Source organism: Ostrea edulis, chromosome 3 (assembly GCF_947568905.1).
Source record: "Ostrea edulis chromosome 3, xbOstEdul1.1, whole genome shotgun sequence".
In the NCBI taxonomy this organism is placed as follows: Eukaryota; Metazoa; Mollusca; class Bivalvia; order Ostreida; family Ostreidae; genus Ostrea; species Ostrea edulis.
Window position 1 is genome coordinate 27,132,719 of NC_079166.1, and position 22,471 is coordinate 27,155,189.

A 22,471-nucleotide genomic window follows, 5' to 3' on the forward strand; every position below is an offset into this window, starting at 1 on the left:
TCACATTTTAATTAGTGTTAGAATCAGGCCCGTGAACTAGATCATACCCTAATTAGCGTTAGAGTTAGGCCCGTGAACTGGATCACATTTTATTTAGTGTTAGAATCAGGCCCATGAACTCAATCACATGCTGATTAGTGTTAGAATCAGGCCCGTGAACTTAATCACATGCTAATTAGTGTTAGAATCAGGCCCATGAATTTATTGACATCCTAATTAACGTTATAATCAGGCCAGTGAATTGGATCATATCCTAATTAGTGTTAGAGTCAGGCCCCTGAACTCAATCACATCTTAATTAGGGTTAGAATCAGGCCCGTGAACTGGAGCATATTCTAATTAGTGTTAAAGTCAGGCCCGTGTACTGGATCACATTTTAGTTATTGTTAGAATCAGGCCTGTGAACTCGATCACATTTTAATTAGTGTTAGAATCATGTCCGTGAATACAGAGTACAGTAGTATCAAAGTTATTCATATAGGAAAACGAAAGTATATCGTATGACGTATGTAATTTGTGTGTGTTTGAGTTCATGGAATTTCCGGTCGGATCAGTTCACGGGCTTATAGCCTTTCCCCACCATATTTGGTGCATTTGAATTCAGACTCTGGGAACCAATCAATTTAAAACGTGCTTTGCGCGAATTGCGCTGTTTATCAAAATGTGGAAAGAAGACATAGAAAGGGGCTTTTATCTACTGAGGTGGAGACTACCATCGATCGACTTCGGGAGACCAGGTAGGTAGCTGAAATTTGTTTGTAAACAAGCACTTACTATTAGAAAGGAGAGTTACTCACTGTAACAAAGACTTTTGACAGTCTAATACATGTATAGTATTGGTTATATGTCGAACGTTAGTTCCTTTCAGAGGACGTGTTAACGCAGGGTTGGTATAATATAGTGGATTGGTATAAGTAAATTGTATGATTGATTAATCCGAGTTTACTCATACATTTCCTGTCCATTTCCAATACAGTTCTGTAGTACTATTATCTTGCATGTACAGTGGCTGATCTGGAAAGGTGGTGCTCCCCACTTTTGTTGAATATTTTTAACAAAAATGTAAATTAATTTAGCATGTGTCATTATCTCCTCTGGGGACGAAAAAGGTACATTTAACACCCTGTGAAAATGTTCTAAATCCGCCTCTGAATTCTATATAGTGCAAGTACAAGCGAAACAATGGATTAATAACTGACTTACTTCTTAGCCGTATTGTGGAAAAATGTAAATATTCATCATCATATAATATTATCGTATCTTCTATTTCTATTAACAGGTTCTTTTTTCAATAGCCATCACAAACTAGAATATTGAAAAATGAAGGGAGTGGAGCTGCTCAGCACTTCAATGAGGTAACTTTTGAATTTGATATTCTCTATATAATGAAAAGTAAGTATTTGTAGTTGTTAGGGCTATATGGACCATGAATATCGGCTTAGGTAGCTCAGTGGTTAGACCACCTGACTAGTAATGCAGGGGTCCCAGGTTTGATTCCTGGTTCGTTCATACATTTGATTTCCTCTTTCCCTTTTATTACATTTAAGTCCAATGTCTTGGTATAATGAAGGTAAACATTAAAAAAAATAACCATTAGTTTTTATTTTGTAATTTAGCAAGTTAAGGTACAAGATGAAAAGCTCAATGTCTGATGAAAATCTTAATTGAAATAGTTTGAGGGAGGGAAGGGGGTAAAAAATCCTACAAGTTTCGGTCACTCATCCAATATTATGTTTATTATAATACATGATATGAATAATTGCAGCACTTCAGCAGGAAGAAAGTGAGCAGGACTGAAGTGACTTATTGGAAATTTGGAAATAACATTTATTACATTTTGATGAACATTTAAAATAAGAATTAGAAAATGTATATAGCCTTATTTAGTACTATTGTGTTATTGCATGATAATCGATTTGGATCAACATGAAAACTGTGAATTTTTTTTTATCAGACATTGAACTTTTGATCTTGCCCAGGCTAACAATGTGTCATATTTATCTGTATGCATCTAATATACCAGTATATATATGTAATATGACTCCAAATTTTTATTTCAGTTCAACTGAGATTTGATTTACAAGAGTAACTTGGAATAAGAGAACATTATAATAAAGGATGACAGGTACATGGTTAAAATACTCTTTGTTTGAATGATTACAGGCTCTCAAAGTAATTCAATACCAATCAATCATCTGAATATAACTTGAAGATTTGATGCAATGCACATGAGTTGTGTACATGTTTAATATTAAAGTTATTAACATACGATAGTCACCATTTTTATTTTTACATACATGTACACATAAAAAATCTAAAGTAAATAATCAAGTACATCCTCTAAAGTAATCTATTGCAATCAATTACAGGGCAAAGTTGACTGTACTCAATTAGTAATCAATTGCACAAAATTTCTTTAAATTGTTGATTATTGATCGATTACATTTTTGGGTAATTGTGACTGGTCGCAGTAGCTCAGTGGTAGAGTGTTTGTCTCGTAACCGGGAGGTGGTAAATTTGAGCCCCGCTCGTAGCCATCTCAAACCTAAGATGTAAACATAGGTAGTGATTGCTCTTTTGCCAAATGCTCAGGATTTTGAAGTGAGATATGACCTTTAAAAAAGAGGTCCCATGTCCGGGCAGGCGTTAGCATGTTGAAGAACCCTCACTACTACATCCATAAGCGCTATGCATAGGTTTAAATTTGTGGTACTTCACCTACAACCGATGACGTCTCAATATGAGTGAACATTTCTCGACGGGACATAAAACAAACAACCCATGCCTATTCCAAATATAGTACAGTTTTTATTTTCCGTATGAATATAAATTTTCATTTTTAATTACAGAAATCAAGAAATAGGCCATTGGCAAAGAAAGTGAACAGAAGGGAGGAAGAAAAAGATTACAAATTTTACAAAATCGAAGTGTGCTAATGGAATGATGCCAAGCAATGAAAAAGATGATGAAGGCTTCTTGACATACCGATATTCATAGGAAAGCAACTCCTTTAAAACATACATAGAAATTTGTCTTGCAAGAAGAAATAGACTCGTCTAAACAAGAACGGGGGATCTATAAAAGACAAAAACAAACCCGAGGCTGCAGATGAGTTCTTTTGGATAATTAGATGAGATCTTCATTGGGACTTGGACAATAAGCCTATTTTCTGTATAAATACATATCACAATATTTGTACCATGATCCATTTTATATTAATCTGATTTTGAAATTTACAAAGGTGTTTTTTTTATTACAAATACAAATTTATTATATGAACTATGTAAATATATATTGTTTTTAAATATGATATTGGAACAAATCAAACTTTAATATAGTGATTGTGTTTGAAATATGTGACTGTTCTTTATACATTTATTCACTATTTTGAATAATTGGTCTGAAATTATTGCTACAGTAACTTTTGTAAATGTTTTCATCTTTTAAAATTTGATGTTTTCCTCACATTAATCTTCAAATCAAAATACTGAAAAATGATAATTTTGATTACAGGCAATTTTCTTTGTGAAATGACAATTTGAAAAAAGAGTAATGTGACAAGGACTTAATTGTATTTTAGTTTACTCTTATACAAGTATATATATGTTGTACTTAATAATAGTAGAATAAATATTTGTATATGTACCAGAAAATATCTTTGATAGTTTACTTTGAATAACAAAAGCTTATTGAAATCTCATTTTTTGGTTCATTTTTGATTAATCTTAATTTGATAAGTTGAATGAAAGATGAAAAATGATCAAATTTACTTTTAAGTAATGATCAAATTTACTTTCCAGTAATGTCCATTAAGAATAATTAAAGATGAAATTTACTTCCAAGTAAAGCCAGTTAGGAATATTAAAGATGTGTAATGATGAACTTTACTGTCCAGTAAAGTCAGCAGAAGTTAACTTTATGACAAGTAAAGGTGAAAGAGCAAGGTATATTAAGGCCCAAATTTCGCCACAAAATTAGGATAAATTTGAAATGTGGTTTCACTTGGTTTAATCATTATGATTATGCAGTAGGACATTGGCCCTGATGATAAATGTGGAAATTAGTGACGTAATATGTCCTGTGACGTCAATTTCCTTATCTCCGATTGACATGATTTACCGAAATTAGCCGTTTTTTATGTCTTTGAAACCATTTTAAAGATAGAGCACATGCAACAACCACAAAGATAGTTTGCGTACACATTAATCATATTGAAAGTCAATAATGAGCAAAATTTCGACTTGGTTGTTAAATGAGCAGACTATTAAATTTAACGTTTAACCATTTCCCGCGTTCATCTGTAATACAAATTTCAACGTTGATGGTGTTCATAAATACAAGCTTAATGAATAAATAATATGCATATGTACAGCATATTAAATTTTATAAGACTCTACGTAGTTTGCATCGAAGAAGATAGTGTGTGGTCAGAGAATTGGAATCTTTGACACAGATATTTCCGATTCCAATTTTATGTTTGATATAGATACGCAATGATATCAACACAATTAATGTAACCCTGCTATAAGAGTGAATGTTGGTAGTTGATAGATAAACGATGTAGTATCTAGATATCTAAATTAAAACTCATTTGTAGACTAAAAGATAAAGTATACGCTTCTATTGTGTATTCCAAGAGGACCAAACCCGGTGAACCCCGATCATTACATGTATAAAAAAAAAAAAAAAAAAAAAAAAAAAAAGATAAAAAACATTTCTTAAGAAAACATTTTTAGTAGAAACGAACGACTCTGACTGCATTTGCAATCAATGTCAACAAATCTACAACTCTAATCGTTTCATACTTATATTTTCGCAAGCATTCAGTATTACCATAAAGGGGGGGGGGGATAAATCAAAATTCGCATGTAAAATTTATGGAAAAACTACATTCTCAAAACAAAAGAACGTGGGCCAAATTACCCTGTTGCTACGTCGCTGTAATGAAATTTGTTTATAAAATCGCCTTACATTTATCGATAACTGACGCACGTGTTCTGTGATATAGTCTTATTTAAAAATACATGATAGCTAGTCATTGGTTACTATTTTCATCATTAAATCGTGGAACTGGTGTTGAAGTATTAGAACGCGATTTTCACACATAAGGAGAACTTTCTTTTCCTTCATTTACACTCTAACAATCCCACTCACCGTCGGTCACTTAGCATTTAGTGGCATGTGCACAAAACATCGCTTAATGACTATATCCGAATCATGCGCGGATCTAGAGTGGAGGTCCGGACACCCCCCTCCCCTCTGGAATTAAAGTTGCATGTAATTTGTGCGCAAATGAGGACTAAAGCAGAGCACAATATTATCATTTGTATTAAACTGGAACGATTGTTTGATATCCTTTTCCCAATATATATTGTACATAATTACCGGTGATTAATGTAAACATTCTAACCAAGCAGTATTCTTGGCTTTTTTCAATTTAAATTTCACTAGAAATCTTTGTGGAAATAATGTATGTTCTCAACAAAGCACATGAATTTGAATACAGCGCGGTAATAATGTATTAATTTTAGCAAAGCATGATATTTTGTAGCATTAAAGTTTGAACACTCGATATTTTCTTTGTTTAAACTTCAAATAATTCAAATAGCCGACGTTATAGAAATAAAGTAAAAGTATTGAACAATTGTTCAATGTGTTGTAATCGTACACTACCCTTATTTGGAGACGGTAGTGAAATGTAGAATTCAAACCACAGGGGCTAAGCCCGTTTTGGGCCCGAACTCTGTGATACCATAAATCCCAGAGTTCGGGCCCAAAACGGGCTTAGCACCTGTGATTCAAACTTAACTCTCCGAAATTTCGCTGCATTTAAATAGATGAAGTACGTCAGTCGCGTGTCATTTACTACAAAAGAAAATCACACATTCCCAGATCCATGGAAATCGTGCAGCATGCAGAAAGTACCCTGAATATGTGTCTGACAAAATCAAGTGACGAAGTCCTTGTACACAACGATGGCTTCGAAAAACATGTGCCGGTCATGGTCACGGTCTGATGATATCGTGGCACTTTTGCACGATGATGAATATCTAATATGAATGTAAGATCGAATAAAACTTAATTGGCTGTTTTATAATAATTTAATTATTTACATATTGTTAAGTATAATATTTTCTACAATTTTACGTTCTGTAGTAATTTTCTTGAGATCGATTAGGTGAACAACGTGAACAAGCATAGATATGTCTCCGAGTAAATTAACTGCAGAGTTTATCTGAAAAAAAAACTATTTTGTAAACAATGCGCACCCCTTTTTTACACCAAAAAATTCTTGAAAAAAAGTGCATATCATGTTCGACAAAATACGGTACTATGTTACACATCGACGTATTCTTCATGATATTCAAGCATAAATATGATGGTTTGATGAGAGACTCAGGAAAAAAGAGGCTAGATTTGGTCATAAAATTTTCATTTATTTGTCTCAAATGAACAATTTGCATCTAGATTTTTTCCCCGGACTCTCACCCTCTCTAAGAGGGGACAAACTCCTCTCAAACTCTTCCCCTCGTCGCATCGCGACTCGGCCGTTTAGTCACAAATCAGCAGGACTAGTAAATTATAGATTCTAGTAGTCCTTTTCAGTATAGTGAAAAAACTTATTGTCAAAAACTGATTAGATCTTACACCTTTCATTATTTTGACAATTGCTGGAAAATATAAATATCTTTGACTGACGGCATTATATATGCTGATGCACTGTCATAGTGATTGACTTTGGTACTGTTAATAGACAGTCTCTGCTTCATTCACCATTAGAAACTGGCCGAAAAGGAATTGTTGAATGATTTATTAGATAGGGAAACCAAAGTTGTTTTCATATCTCCGACTAAATCGACATGTATCAAAAGGTAGAAGGGGAGGGGTCAAAAATATACGATCCTCTCCCATGCGGACTTCGGACGTGGTTTGAGACAATGATATGATTTATTATTCAAACTGTTTTCCTTTGCGTAAATACTAATGCATTGAAAGATTTGTTATATAAAGATAATTGTCAGGAGCCTGTAATTAATAGATGCTAAACCATTGAATATAATACCGACAAGATTATTTTTTGTTAGGTTTTTCATGGTGTCAGTGTCAACTCCTGTGTAGAACTTATCACATTGTTTGTAAATCTTATCACATCCTATAAGGTTCACATTCGGTCGCATTGTCATGTGTTGAATTTAAAAAAAAAAGTTCGTTTTATAATATTTCTTTTCACATATATTCTGAGTGAATTTCATGTTCTTTTTACTACATATACAATCCAATGTAGCATTGGTTAGTGCGTGTTCCTTCGCTGAAAACATTTAGTGCGCTCGAAAAAAAAAAAAAAAAAAAGAACAAAGTGTACATATACACACAAGAATAACTTAAAGTAATCACGCGCTACGTACATATATGATATTCATTTACTTTAGAATAAAACAATGCAAATTGGATGCAAATGTAAATCCAATGTTAAAATTGAATGAATATATATGAATTGCTCTACAATTCTTAGATACAATTACACTAATCGTCCTTCAAATCACAGCATCCGCCGCATCGAATCATCTACAATTGATTAAAATTTTCGGAAAAAATCAATTAAACTTTTCAAATAAAAATCATAGGGCACATTTGTTTAATAAAACTTTGAGCATATGGCGACATAAATTGGATTACTTTCATATTGAGTTCATGACATAGCTTTCTTGTTCAAGACGTCGCATAAAGTAACGTCAAAATGGCACAACGTTATCGTAAACTATACTGTATTTACATATGTATTATATATAAGTAAAGCTTTTTACGAAGACATCATAACCATTTTATGGAAGTATACACCATATGAAAGAATATTGAGGAATATCATTTAATTTGGACGCGGGGCCAAATTTGGCCCCAAACGTACCTTGTCCTTTCAGGACATCATATATCTGCTTTATTTGATTAAATACCAAGTTTAATGAACCTTAAAGTCCCTGAAATTTCATATTTACATTGAAGTAAAGTTAAGACAATGTGGGACATTACATTACCTTTAAGTCAAATTAAAGTTAATGTTTACCAACTTTGCCTTAAATCAGTAAAGTTATGCATAGGCAATGTAAATATTACATTTACATTGCATTTACTTGCTTTGTAAAGCCGGTTTTTTTTATGCAGTGTGCATGGGGTATATACCAGCATTCATTTTTGTTTGTTAAAAATTTATTCACAAATGTTGCTGAGGTAAGCTTTAAAGAGTTGGATTTCTATATCCACATTAGAATATAGAAAGCCAGGCCAATCAGCACATTTCAAAAGTTTACCTTTTCACAGTAATAAATCGCATATCTCCTACAATGAATACAAAGTAAACAAGTGTTTCATAAAGAACAGTTGTGCCACACTTCGACTCCGGATAGAGGCCAGTGAAAATCTAGTACTTTGACAAAAGCTAGAGTAAAGTAGCACACGTACAGCAAACCGTCCATAAATCCCACAACTCTCTGTTAGTGCAGGGTGTTTAATCTCCACCTGTAGAGAGAAGGCACAGATCGATACATATCATCAAATAACAGGTTAGTGAAGATTTTAACTGACAGAATTACATGCATTAATAATATAAATAATTTTTCTCGAAGTTTCCCTTAAATGTAATACCCTCATTACGTTTAGTCCTCTTCGTGCTGGTTTGCACAAGGCTTCCACTAGAGACCTCCAGTCTGTTAGACCCTCATCAACAGAGTGGAATTTGGTTAGTACACTTCTGGTAATAGACAACTGGTTCATATTGATGTGCAAAGCCCCAGTTTATTTTTTCATTCGAATTTGTATATGAACGGTACAGAATTGGTTAATATATTTTCTTTTTATCAGATATCATCATATTATTCGTAATTTATTTTTTTTTAAATCTGAAAATTTATAAAGTATAGATCTGGACATAGGTATGAAAATCATAGTTGATGATTCAAAAGTTGCAACAAACGCAATGCGCAATCTGACGCCTGAGTTTCGTTTCATCGACATTTAAATCTACTAAAAATTAAACTAAAACTGCATACTGTTTTTTAAATCAATACAAGGCGCAGACTACAAACGCCACGGCCTAGAAAACGATTTTGGCGAGGAATATCTAGAGTATATGATTTTTGGATCAGCTCTTTGGACGAATAAGGCATGTCCTAATTCGCTCCACTTTAAACATTGATTGGCAAGCCTAAAGACCAAAAAACATGTAGTCTGCGTTGTAAATACGTTTGTAGATTAGTGTAGTTGTAGTGCTAGATGTATATATATGTACTTTTTTTTATTATTCGCCGTTAATATTGGCCACATTATGTAATTATTTTCGTTTGTCCTGACGGGTCGTCCCCAAAAATTTGACAATCTGGTTGTTCGTGTCGTTGATCATTTTAGTGATAAAACATTCGTATGTATGATATATATATATAGATATATATATATATATATAAATATATATATATATATATATATATATATATATATATGTAAGAATGTTTTATCAAACATACTTGTATTGCAGGAATATATAAAACGCCACAACAATGCATCCCATTTTTCTCCTTTGTGTTGGGGCATATTTGGGAATACTTGCACTTGGTTCTGATATTGTGAACGTGGTGGAAGTAAGGACTCCCTCTGGCTAGGTCAGAGGGTACGAGGAAACTCATGATGACGGGCAAGTGTACAGATTTATAAAAATTCCGTATGCACAACCTCCATTAGGGGATTTACGTTTTCACAAAACAAAACCCATCGATAAGTGGGATACAGTAAAAGGAATAGGAGCTGCAAATTCCCCGCAGTGTCCTCAAATCCCAGAGCCAATTCCAGGATTAGCTAGTTTAGAAAACGATGAAGACTGTCTGTATCTGAATATATATGTGCCTGGGAAAATTTCAAAAGACAGAAACCTGTCTGTAATGGTTTGGATTCATGGCGGGGGTTTTATTGTCGGTGGAGCAAGTCAATACAAACCTCAAAAGCTAGTACTCGGCGGCGATGTGATCGTTGTAACGATGAATTACAGACTTGGTTTATTTGGGTTTCTGACACTGCACGATCCACTGGCTCCTGGAAATTACGGACTTTGGGACCAGATTGAGGCCTTAAAATGGATTCAAAATAACATTGCAGCTTTTGGGGGTAACCCTAAATCAGTTACTATATTTGGCGAGTCGGCCGGTGGCATGAGCGTGAGTCTTCAGACCCTGATACCCTCAAATAAAGGTCTGTTTCAGAGAGCTATTTCTCAAAGTGGTGTTGTTTCTTTTTACTCCATTGCAAGGAAACGAGAAGAGGAGAAAACCAACCAGTTATTGTTAGAGAGAACGGGGTGCACGGGAATAGAAGGAACCGCCAACATTCTGAAATGCCTACGTGATGTGCCAGTGGAAAATGTCACACAGGCGGTATCTTTTATGGAATTTTACTCCCCTCTAAATATCACTTTGGAAGTAGGAAGCATGGTTCCAACCGTTGATGGGGAGTTAATCAAAGAAAATTTAGTCTATCCTAAGTCTTGGGATGATGATGTGTATCAATTCCTCCGCAGTGTTGATTTCATGTCGGGCACCCTGGACGGGGAAGGTGACTTGGTATATACACTTATGACACCTCAACTTCAAGAAAAATTCAAGTTCAACATTTCAGAATATTTGCCATTAGGCGTTTTATGTGAAGTAGTGGCTGCTTCGTTCGTGGACACAGTTGTAGGAAATGTTCCAGAATTGACACAAGAAATTTGTGATTTTTACACTACCTCGGACGGAGTTGATCACCAGAGTAACAAAGTTTGTGAATTCTCTGGTGATTCCTGGTTCGTGGTGCCTAGCAACACTATGCTATCAATTCACGCAAAGAACAACGATAAATCTAACACTTTTCAGTACCTAGTTACCAAACCAACTCCATTTCCTTTGGTTCCAATCGATCCACCAGCCTGGTATAAAGGTGCTGGACATGGACAAGAATTGCACTTGATGTTTGAGGTAACGTCAGATCACGTGTCCGAAGAGAAATTGAAGATGCACGATTTGGCATCGGTAGATAAGTTGTCAAGAGATATCGTAACATATTGGACTAATTTTGCCAAGTATGGGTAAGTACTGATTTCTTTTATTGTGGTTGAAAACCCGCAGCGATTTTTATTTTTGTTCCCCAAAATATTAAATCTGAAAATCAATTCTTTCATCAATCTTCAAGTTGATTTAATTTTCATTTATATTCTTAAGGAATCCTAATTCCGACAGTGTTCCAGATTGGCCATCGTACGAAACCACGAGGAAACGATACATTATATTAGATACTCCCGTAACACACGGTGAAAATCTAAAACCCGGGGCTACAGATCTCTTAAACAAAGTTCTTAGTCAGGGTCGGCCAAAATCAAAGCATGATGAACTATAATGTCAGTAAGTCAGAAATGTGTTTTTATAGCTGCAATACATGGATGTCGTGTAGCTGAAAATATTTACCACTTAGAGAGAGAGAGAAAGAGAGAGAGAGAGAGAGAGAGAGAGAGAGAATAACTCTTTTGTGCTCTCATTGGTGCGGTACAGATGATACATGTTAGTGTGAGCGATAATCTTAGGTCAACCATGAACGGCGATGCGAGGTTTAGCTCACACCATACAGAGGGATACCTATACTGGACAAATGACATTGTTACTGTCCCATTCATACATGTGTAGACATGATTTTTCGTAGCCTTTTCCCTCATGTGAAGCTGCTTTATTGAGGAATCGACAGGTTAGACGATAATCAGGACTATTCATGGATTAATTTCGGAAATGGCGAGACTAAATAATATTCAAAATAAAAATAAAAATACATTGATGATTACCTCAGTTTCATTTCATGCATGTTGCTTAATTAATAAATCTAGGTATTTACAAACATTACAAGAGATAATGGTATGAAAATAAATATGGCAACATACCAGAGATACATGTCGCTACAAAATATGACATCTTTTATGTCTCAAGTCCGATTTTAAACAATTTAATCCAACTGCGCAAACCAGCATAGTAAAGGGATTATTGGGCAGAATGCACTTGATCTTTGATTGGCAACTATATCTCTTATAATAGGAAGTCTTGTCCTATCCATCACGTCAAAGCAATGCAGTATCTCAGTAGTAGAGCGTACGCTTCCAACAATGACCTCGTAAAGTGCGAGTCCCGCTCGTACCATGGCCGAATTAAATTTAAGACGTTTAGGTAGTGATTGCTCCTTCGTGAAAAGGTCGACATTTAAAAGTGAGAACCACAGGTCTTCCACGATATGACCTTACATCACAGGACTCGTGTCGCAACAGGCGCTGGTACATAAAAGAACCCTCACTGCTACGACCGTAAACGGCAGGCAAAGGACTAAGTTTATGGTACAGTACCCGCAACGTTATTCTTGACATTCCTATCGTGTTCTATCGTGCGTGTATCCTATCGTATCGTGCGTGTATCCTATCGTATTGTGCGTGTATCCTATCCTATCGTGTATCAGGTTTTCCGTTTTCTTTCGTGTTTTGCGTTTATCAGGTCTATCGTGTATCGTATTTTGCGTGTATCAGGTTTTCCGTTTATCATGAAAATCGTTTATCGTGTAGCTTCGGAAACTACCGGGATCGTATATTAAATCTAATGAAAAAGTAAGATACTTTCCGAAAGCCTTATTCGTTTTGTTAAAGAAGGTATTTTTAGGAATCGAGGAAAGACAGTATATTTGAAGGAGAACATAAAGCTGTCGATTTTAAGGCAGAAAAAAAAGCTATATGTCTGTCCAGAGAGGGTGAAAATTTATCGCAATTTCATTCTAAGTAGTCTGGAAAGTAGGCAGTGGTTTGCCGAGCAAACTGAGGACAGTAAAACTGAAAACTGTAATTAACACTAACAGAGAAATAGGAAGTTCCGATCTGAAAGGAAAAAATCAGTAAATTACATTGTTTATTACATATATTTTAATAATGGTTCTTTTTCTTCCGATTTTGTTCACCTGTATTCAACTTATATATCAACTATTGAACTTGTGCGCGTTCTTATATCTGATTTTGTGTATCACCCGTGTTTTGACGGTAAACATTCTCAGGGACATTGTATTTCATACATTTAGAAGATCAAGTTTTAAAAGAGTGCAAGGGTATATTACATCTCCCAAAATTCTGCTCAATTGGGCACGATTCAGCTGTCATCGTTGTTTTTTTTTATTTGTACATGTACACATATACCAATAGACGTACGTGTAGATACTGGAAATTTATGCTGGTTTTGATGATTATTTGAATTGTTTACATGCTAAACACAAACATTTTAAAGCGTTTCTAAATTGCGTTTCGTATATGTTTTTAATAGTTTATTTATTTTTTGTTAACAAAATATCAATTCATATAAATATGTTCCAATTGCTTATGACTATCAATTATCACTCATAGTGTAGAAATACCTAACATATGAGTATATGGTGTAGTGCAGTGGATTGTATTTAAAGCGGTCATTATGAAAATAATTGTAGTTGTTGAATGAGCGGTGAACTCAGAGCTTGATGCAAAATAACCCCCTCCTCGCTACACACAAAATATTACTTGGTTTTATTTGATATCCAAGATAATAGACATTAGAATAAGAGAGCTATTGAAGCATGATATTACTACATTATATTACATTTTGTTAATTCCCTGTTTAATTTACTCGGTCAACGCTCGGCATCAAGTGTGAATGCCATGGGTCCTCGGAGATGACCTTAAAAACAGACGCCCCGTGTCACGGTAGGTGTGGCACGCTAAAAATCCTCACTGCTCAATGGCCGTAATTGCGGAGCATAAGCCTAAATTTAAAAGCTCTTCACCGGTCATGGTGACGTCTCCATATGAGTGAAATATTCTCGAGCGAGACGTTAAGCAAGATAAAAATCAATCACGCCCTGTATGATTTATATATTAAACATTCAAGGTGACAATATACGTTTTAGAATCATTGGCTGAGAAAATTCATATAGATATTAAATAATGAATTCAATACCGTATATAGTTTAGCTTCCGGATTTTAACTATAATGACGTTAAAAAAAATAAATAGAATTTTTAAAAAAATAAACGTACAACCGTGGATAAATAAATTATATGCTTTAGGTATGTATTGAGTATTGAAATCCTTCAATATTATTATCAACATAATGTAATTATTTTGTACGTATCAAACTTTCGTTCTGTCTAAATTGTTTCTAAATTTACAACATTTCTATCAGGTTTTCCGTTTATCGTGAAGATCGTTTATCGTGTTTTGCGTTTATCAGGTCTATCGTGAAGATCGTTTATCAGGTTTTGCGTTTATCAGGTTTACCGTGTATCCTATCGTATCGTGCGTGTATCCTATCCTATCGTGCGTGTATCGTGTTCTATCGTTTATCATGTCAAGAATAACGTTGCGGGTGCTGTACCTACAACTGGTGACATCTCAATATGAGTGAAACACTCTCGACGGGACGTAAAACAACTACCCAACCATCACCTCAACAAGACTCGATGAATTGAAACACACAATGTTCCATCACTATCAGGTGAATAGATTCCTTGTCGACATTCCCACAGATCACCAGATCTGCTATTTCATATATTTTATTGCCTGTATTTTATTGTAAGCGACAAAATAAAACAAAATCTAGATATGACGTATGGAACACTTAGAGTATCAATTAAAGCAAGGCGGAATTCAGCGTTATGTATCTGAAATTTACAATGAAAAGTGAAGATAACGAACAGTGATACAATTCAAAACCCCTATAAGGAATACAAAATAAAGAGTTGGGTAAATACGGACCCCTGGACATACCAGACGTGGGATCAGGTGCCCAAGAAGAGTACACATCCCCCTGTCTTCCGGTCACACCCGCCGTGGGCCCAATATCATGACTCTGTCTCAGGATTCGGGATCCAACCTGGACTCCCGAAACACAAAATGAGCAATGGCCTACATTTTTAGTTACTCCCCTTACACCGGAAGTTGGAGACGCGCTTACGATTGCGGTCCTAAGCTTCACAAAATTAGTATTAACAAATAGTGTATAGTAAAGCTTACGTTACCAAATTCTATAGTATACAAAGTTTTAACAGGTTGTAATATATCTATGACAAAAGCAAGGTTTAATTTCTTCGATTTCATGGAGAAAACTTTTTAAAGTATGCACTTCGTTAAATTGTAGAGTTGGGGAAGGGGGAGGGGGTGTTGTAGATGTATTTGACGTTTATTTCTGTTCAAATTATGCAATTAATACCGAGGATTTCAATAGTAATCTCTTTTAAAAACAACACACACCTAGAATTAAAAGCACAATGAAAGCATGTGATACAATCAGGCACGTGGCACCGTTTATAGGGGGGGGGGGGGGGGGCTTCATCAATAATGCCTAAAATTTCTTTACAAGTAAATTTCCAACAACAAAAAAGAAAAAGATAATAATAATGATAATCCAAAGTTCAAGAAAGAAGACGGCAAGGGTTGATCTTTCAGTTCCATTCATTGGTTAAATTTTACATTTCCACTACCATTAACGACACCGCTGTTTTTTAAAGAGGGGGGGGGGGGGGCTATCCGACTATAGATCTATATCTGCACGTAAAAATAATGTAATAATAGGAGGAGGCAGACCCATTGTTGCTACAAGCCTGATGATTGTTTTTACAAGTGCACATTTGAGTAATTGAAGTGCAAGAAGAGGTGTAAGTTGATGTACACAAACTCTAACTTTGAAAAGATTGAAACACACCTGAAAAAATATTTTAACTAAAATATTACACTAGAGATACCAATTCAAGATAATTAACATGCGTTATCTATTAGCACCTAGTGTACATTTAGCAACAAGTAGTTTTGTTCAGTGTGAAACAATAAATTGACAATGTACATGTATGCGTTGGTTTTATATGTGTTTTAGGCATGTCGTATTGCATGTGTGTGTGTGGGGGGGGGGGGGGGGGGGTGAGTGAGTGTGTGTATTGGTTGTCGAAAATATTGATAAAAATTAATAATGAAGAATTGCTGATATACTAAGGACATCATATTCTGATCTAAAGAAACCGAGGACTAGGTAATATTTACATACTTTATTACATCATGACCACCCATTGCTTGTTAGAAAACGTCACAAGGGACACATATAAATGTAATTATAGTAATATAATTGGTTCATTTATACCATTTTTAAGTCATTACACTTAATTCTTAGAAAAATTCCTTAACTGGCTACTGATTGCAATAAAAAATTGTAAATCTTCTATTTATTCCTTATATGACACCGTCAACTGAGGACCGCAATTTGCTGCGCGCCCTCTGTAATCAGGGGGATATAACTAGCATAGCGTTATGAAAAATGTAGGCCATTTACCGGCAACGCTTCGGCGGTGGTGAATTTGGACTTTGTTAATCCTAATTAAGGACGATGTATGAAGCATATCTATAACACATATTGTAATAAAACTGGTTAGTTTGCTGAAAGTCTGAAAAACGACCAGCTGCAAAAGTGAAAAAGGTAATTTCAACCTGTCGATGAAGGCTAAAGGAATATTGGATAACTCTAGTACGGTTGACTAAATGTGTCAGTTCGATACCGGGGATGTTTATCTAATGGTTTGAAGGGTACAATCTCTCTAAAATGTCCGCAAAAAAGAGTATGCTAATGGAGGTTTGTGCAAGAGACTACATATGATGTCTTTATTCTCTAACATCAAACTATAGCTATATGCGAACAATCAAATCAAAGATGACTCTCCTGCAAGTGAGTCTTGACATGGCAACAAATGTAAAAACTTTACTGAATAAATGTGCAAAATACACCAAATTATCACCGTGCCACCTCCCGTTTGAACACAATTCTTACATGTCACATTTAATAATGCTATTATTCACGAGAACACCACATCAGTAGAACGGCTGAAATTTTCAAGCGTTCATTTAACGTGGACCATGGAGATGATGAAAATCAAACATGATATTCCATTTGCATGTACATTTAAAATCCTTTTTGAAGATTAATGGATCTGTTTGCATGTGTATAACGTACGCATTGTATTGTATATTTTGCCACTATAACTATTCATGTTACATTGGATATCATAAAACAATAATAACTCTATTGAAGTGTGTTAATTTTCAACAATTCAAGATATAGCTTTGAAAGGTGAAGATAACGAACAGAGATCAAGCCCACAACTTCAACAAGCAATACAAAATAGAGAGATGGGTAAACACGGACCCATGTATATACTAGAGGTGATATCAGGTGTCTAGGAGAAGTAAGCATCCCCTGTCGAACGGTCACACCTGCCGCGAGCACTGTATCTTGACCAGGAAACAGAGATATCCGTAGTCAAATTCAGTGTGCCAAGAACGACCTAACGATCTGTATGGAAAACGTTCAGACTGTATTTGACCCAATGATACATGTAGGTGTATGGGCAAACTAGAGTTTTACCATAGAATTTGCAAAATACTGACTTAAAACGAGACTGTTGAAAGCCCTGTACCATCAACTTGTTTGTCAGTAGCCTCGTATCCAGAACAAACTCTTGCCCATCGAATCAGTTGAGCGATGTAAACACCATATACAGCCGATTATGGAATATTGCTACATGAATATGGGAAGTTGGTGAGGGAGAAGTTGAAATTAACCCTCGTTTATCATAAAGTCGAGTTGTTAGTTTGACATTAACATCTATTTTCAATACAATATCTAAGTATAAAGCAGAAGTGGACGACTCTCTATTTCGAGTTCACTGGGATATATGTTTGAAATGTCAGCAAAATGCTTATTGGCATACATGTACGACTTCGACTGTTCGAGGTATCAGTAACATAAGCAAGTTACCAATTTTGAGATGTTGCATTATTATTGAAAATAAATGGAAATGAATCAATAACTTTGCAACTAAATATAGTCATATATTATGACACCGTAATTGTTATACACCAGGCGGGACGCATTATGCTACGATGCTACCCGATCGTCAGTGTGTACATCCAAAGTCACATCTTTCAAACATTTTCCGTAATATATGCATGTACATAGTTGATTGGTAGGCCACAATATCAAGAAGCGTAAGAGTTAGTTTGCATTTGAGCTGGATCGGTGCACCGTGACCAACTTCTGGTTTAAAGTAGCTCAATTTTCCAGATGTTTTCTCGTTACTGATACAGATATTGTCCTGAAATGTAGTCACAACCTTCCCCTCAGATTCAGTTTGCATTTCGGCTTAGTTGGTGCACCGTAACCTATTTAGGGCTAAAAGAAGGTGATATAGTTTCTCGGTCGTTTTTGTCATAATGGATACATATAACGCACTTAAATATTGTCATCAATGTCTGAAGGGGGTGTCATGCACTGTTTGCGGTACTCTTGTCCATTATGTGAGAATATATACACGAAAGGTGAAGATAACAGTGATCAATGCAAGGTGAAGATAACGAACAGTGATCAATCTCATAACTCTTATAAGGAATACAAAATAGAGATATGTGCAAACACGGATCCCTGGATATACCATAGGTGGTACCAGGTATCGAGTAAGTATCCCCTCTCGACAAATCACAGCTGCCGCCGTGAGTCCAATATCTTGATCAGGTAAACAGAGTTTTCCGTAGTCAACATTGGTGTGCCAAAACGGTCTAAAAATCTGTATGAAACACGCAGACAGCATTTGACCCAATGATAGTTATCTTGGCAAACTAGATCGTTATGCCCACCATCGAATTTGCGAAATGATGACTCTAAATGACACTGTCGGAACCCCTTCACCATCAACTTGTTTGTCAGTAGTCTGTTTCAATTCAAAAAGTAACCATAAGTAGAACAAGCTCTTGTGTATCGAATCAGTTGAGACACATAAACACCATATGCAGGTGAACTTTCACGAACTTGCAATTCCTATATCCTCCTTATCCAATGTTTACCAATGGATCCACCAGGCTGGATTAAGGGTGCTGGGCATGAGGAGGAAATGCATCTATCATTTAGGATAAATATTGATCATATGCCAACCGAAAAGATGGGCGGTCGTGATGGGGACGATATTGACCGACTTTCAAAAACTGTCATTCAGTATTGGACTAATTTTGCGAAGTATTGGTAAGTAGTTGGTGTTTGAAAGTTTTTAACGTTTTCATAGTTCAAAAGAGAAGAAAAGTTTATGAATGTATGTATTAATTAGATTTATTTAGGAGTTTGGTATAATTCATTTTTCTCTAACAAAGACTATGTAATTATTTTACATTTTCATGTGAATGTCTACTTTTCATTTTGTTTTCAAGGAATCCAAATTCCAACAGTGTTCCAGATTGGCCATCCTATGAAAGCACTTGGCAAAAATACATTATTTTGGATACGCCAATAAAACGGGGAGAAAATTTAAAACCTGGCGCCACAGAAATTGTAACCAAAGCTCTTAACAAAGGCCGATCCAAAGGAAATCATGATGAATTATAGTTAGTTAGACCATGTTGATGATTGATTAATTGTATTATAATTCTTATTAGAACAATTCCGCTAATTTGGAATGACATATATTAGGAGTCCATTTCATGCCTTCAGCTCTGTATCTACGCGTCCTAACACATTGTATGTGTATGATATTTCATTGTTTTATTTAAAAGATCGTTCCTTATTGACACTTTCAATTAATCTTCACCATTTGTTTCACCCATGTATTGACAGAGTTTTATCATGTACAACAAATGACTGTTGCATTACTGGTTAAGCGCTTATTTACGATGTATCAATGTTGTGAATGGATATACGAGTATTGGAAAACGGAACACATTCTAATACAATATATCCAGGATAACATAATATGCAATATGATATCAAATTTTGAGGAAATTTCAATAAAGTTAGTAAGTTTTTATTACTTGATTCTTCCATGCGTATTTAAAACCATGGATAATTGTATTTTCTTGATAGCAAATTCAACCTCAATTCCGAAACCATAACATTTTGAAAAGTTTTAAGGCTGCAAACAACAAACAAAACACGTATTAATGTCTGCAAGGTAGATAACGATTCCTAAGAACAGAACAGTTTTCCGTCAAAGTCAGGCAGGTTATTAGATAATCGTACTGATGATTGTAATTATCTATCATGCATGCACTACAATCGATATATTAGTCCGGAGTATGAGACACCATATCATGTCTGATCCTAGTGTGAGTCTAACACTATTACTCTGTCAGCACTCAATTATGTCCGATCTGTCAACAATCCTATGGAAAGTCAAACACTATTACTCTGTCAACACTCAATTATGTCCGATCTGTCAACAATCCTATGGAAAGTCAAACACTATTACTCTGTCAATACTCAATTATGTCCGATCTGTCAACAATCCTATGGAAAGTCAAACACTATTACTCTGTCAACACTCAATTATGTCCGATCTGTCAACAATCCTATGGAAAGTCTAACACTATTACTATGTCAACACTCAATTATGTCCGATCTGTCAACAATCTTATGGAAAGTCTAACACTATTACTCTGTCAACACTCAATTATGTCCGATCTGTCAACAATCTTATGGAAAGTCAAACACTATTACTCTGTCTACATTGTATTATTTCGATCCTATAGGAAATATAACACTACCACTATGTCGAAACTTAATTATGTCCTATCTAACGGGAAATCTTAGGCTCTTACCATGTCGGTATTGCATTAAATCGGGTTCTATGGAGATTCTAACAATATTACTTTGTATGTCGATCCTATACGGAGTTTAACATTACTGCCATGTCGACACTTAATTATGTCCTATAAAATGCGAAATCTAACACCATTACTATGTCGGCTGTCCATTACGTCGGATTCTATAGATATTCTAACAATATTACTATGTTGATAATATATTTGTTGATTCTATATAGAATCTAAGACGTTTACTTTAGCGACACTGTTTTATGTTTATTTTATGTAGAGTTTAACAATACTGTCGTGTCGTAACTGTATTACGTCGAATTTAGTTGTGAAGTCTAATACTATCTCTATCTAAAGTAACCACCAAATACAATGTAATATGTGTTATGATAACCTATGAATAATGATAAAAATCTTTTATTTTCCAGGTCGGACATACAACGTAAGCTATATACTAGCTATTTACCAACTTCCATGGATGTTAGCACTAAGGGTTATTTTGTGGGATGAAACCCGAGTAGCAGGAGGAAACCCACATGTCCGAACGGGTGAACTCTCATATCCTCTCACTTCCAACCACTTCAACAAAAATGGAAAAAACGAAATGTTCGTATCTAGTGATCAGTCATTCAAAATTTACTTTCTTAAACACCACACCGACTCCACACACAAGTAATCTTAAATTTAATTACAAAATTATGCTGGAGTTCCTCATTAACAAGATAATCACAGTATATCGTGATGAGGTCTTACAACACTCCGTTGGATTTTCCACAGGCACGAATTGTGTTCCTTTGTTTGCTAACCTGTTTTTATATTCTAATGAAGATTTTAATAAAAATCTTCCACATGAGAAGACAAAATCTTTGTTGTGGCCTTCAATTCGACATTTAGATATATCGACGACGTTTTATCTATTAACAATAATAATTTTCATTCCTATGTCGATTCGATATATCCCTCTGAACTCGAAATGAAATACACTATATTCCTCTATATCTGCTTTGTACTTAGATATTGTGTTGAAAATAACGGCAAACTAGCCACTCAAATTTATAATTAACTTCCCAGATTTATGAAGCAATGATCAATTATCGTCTGCATATGGTGTTTATATCTTTCAACTGATTAAATACGCAAGAGGCTGTTCTACGTATGATCGTTTTAAAATCGAGGTAGGCTACTACCACACAAGCTGATGTTACCGGGGTTAACATAGTTGCGTTTAAAGTCAGTATTTCGCAAATTGTATGGTCTTTATAACGATCTAGTTTGCCAATACAACATATCATTAAATCAAATGCTCTCTGGTGTGTTTCATACAAATTGTTAGACCGTTCTTTACACACTGAATTTGACTACGGATTATTCCGTTTACCAAATAAAAATATAGGGGTTTCGGTGGATATGCCCTGTCGTCAGAGAATGCTTACTTCTCCAAGGCACCTGATCCCACCTCTAGTACATACAATGGTCTGTGTTTGACCGACTCTTAATTTTGTATTCATTTTGGGAGATATGAGATTGATCACATTCCCTGTTTTGGAGTCCAACATTCCAATACAACCGTAATAAAGATATGTAAAACGTTGAAATCTGGTCACAATTCTCCCTAAAGAAGCGCAAAAGTGAGTTTGTATTCAGTTGGATTGGTTCACAGTGATCTACTTTAGGACTAAAAGTGGCTGACTTTTCCAGGTGCTTTTTTGTTATTTATACAGGCATTGTCTTGAAATATGGTCACAATCTTCCTCTCAGATTCAGTTTGCATTTCAGCTTAATTGGTGTACCATAACC

At 35.1% G+C, this 22,471-nt stretch overlaps 1 pseudogene; it reads left to right on the top strand.

Moving 5' to 3' along the window:
• Positions 1-5,932: 5,932 nt before the first annotated feature.
• On the top strand, positions 5,933-11,412 carry LOC130053515 (carboxylesterase 1C-like; annotated as a pseudogene).
• The last annotated feature ends 11,059 nt before the right edge of the window (positions 11,413-22,471 follow it).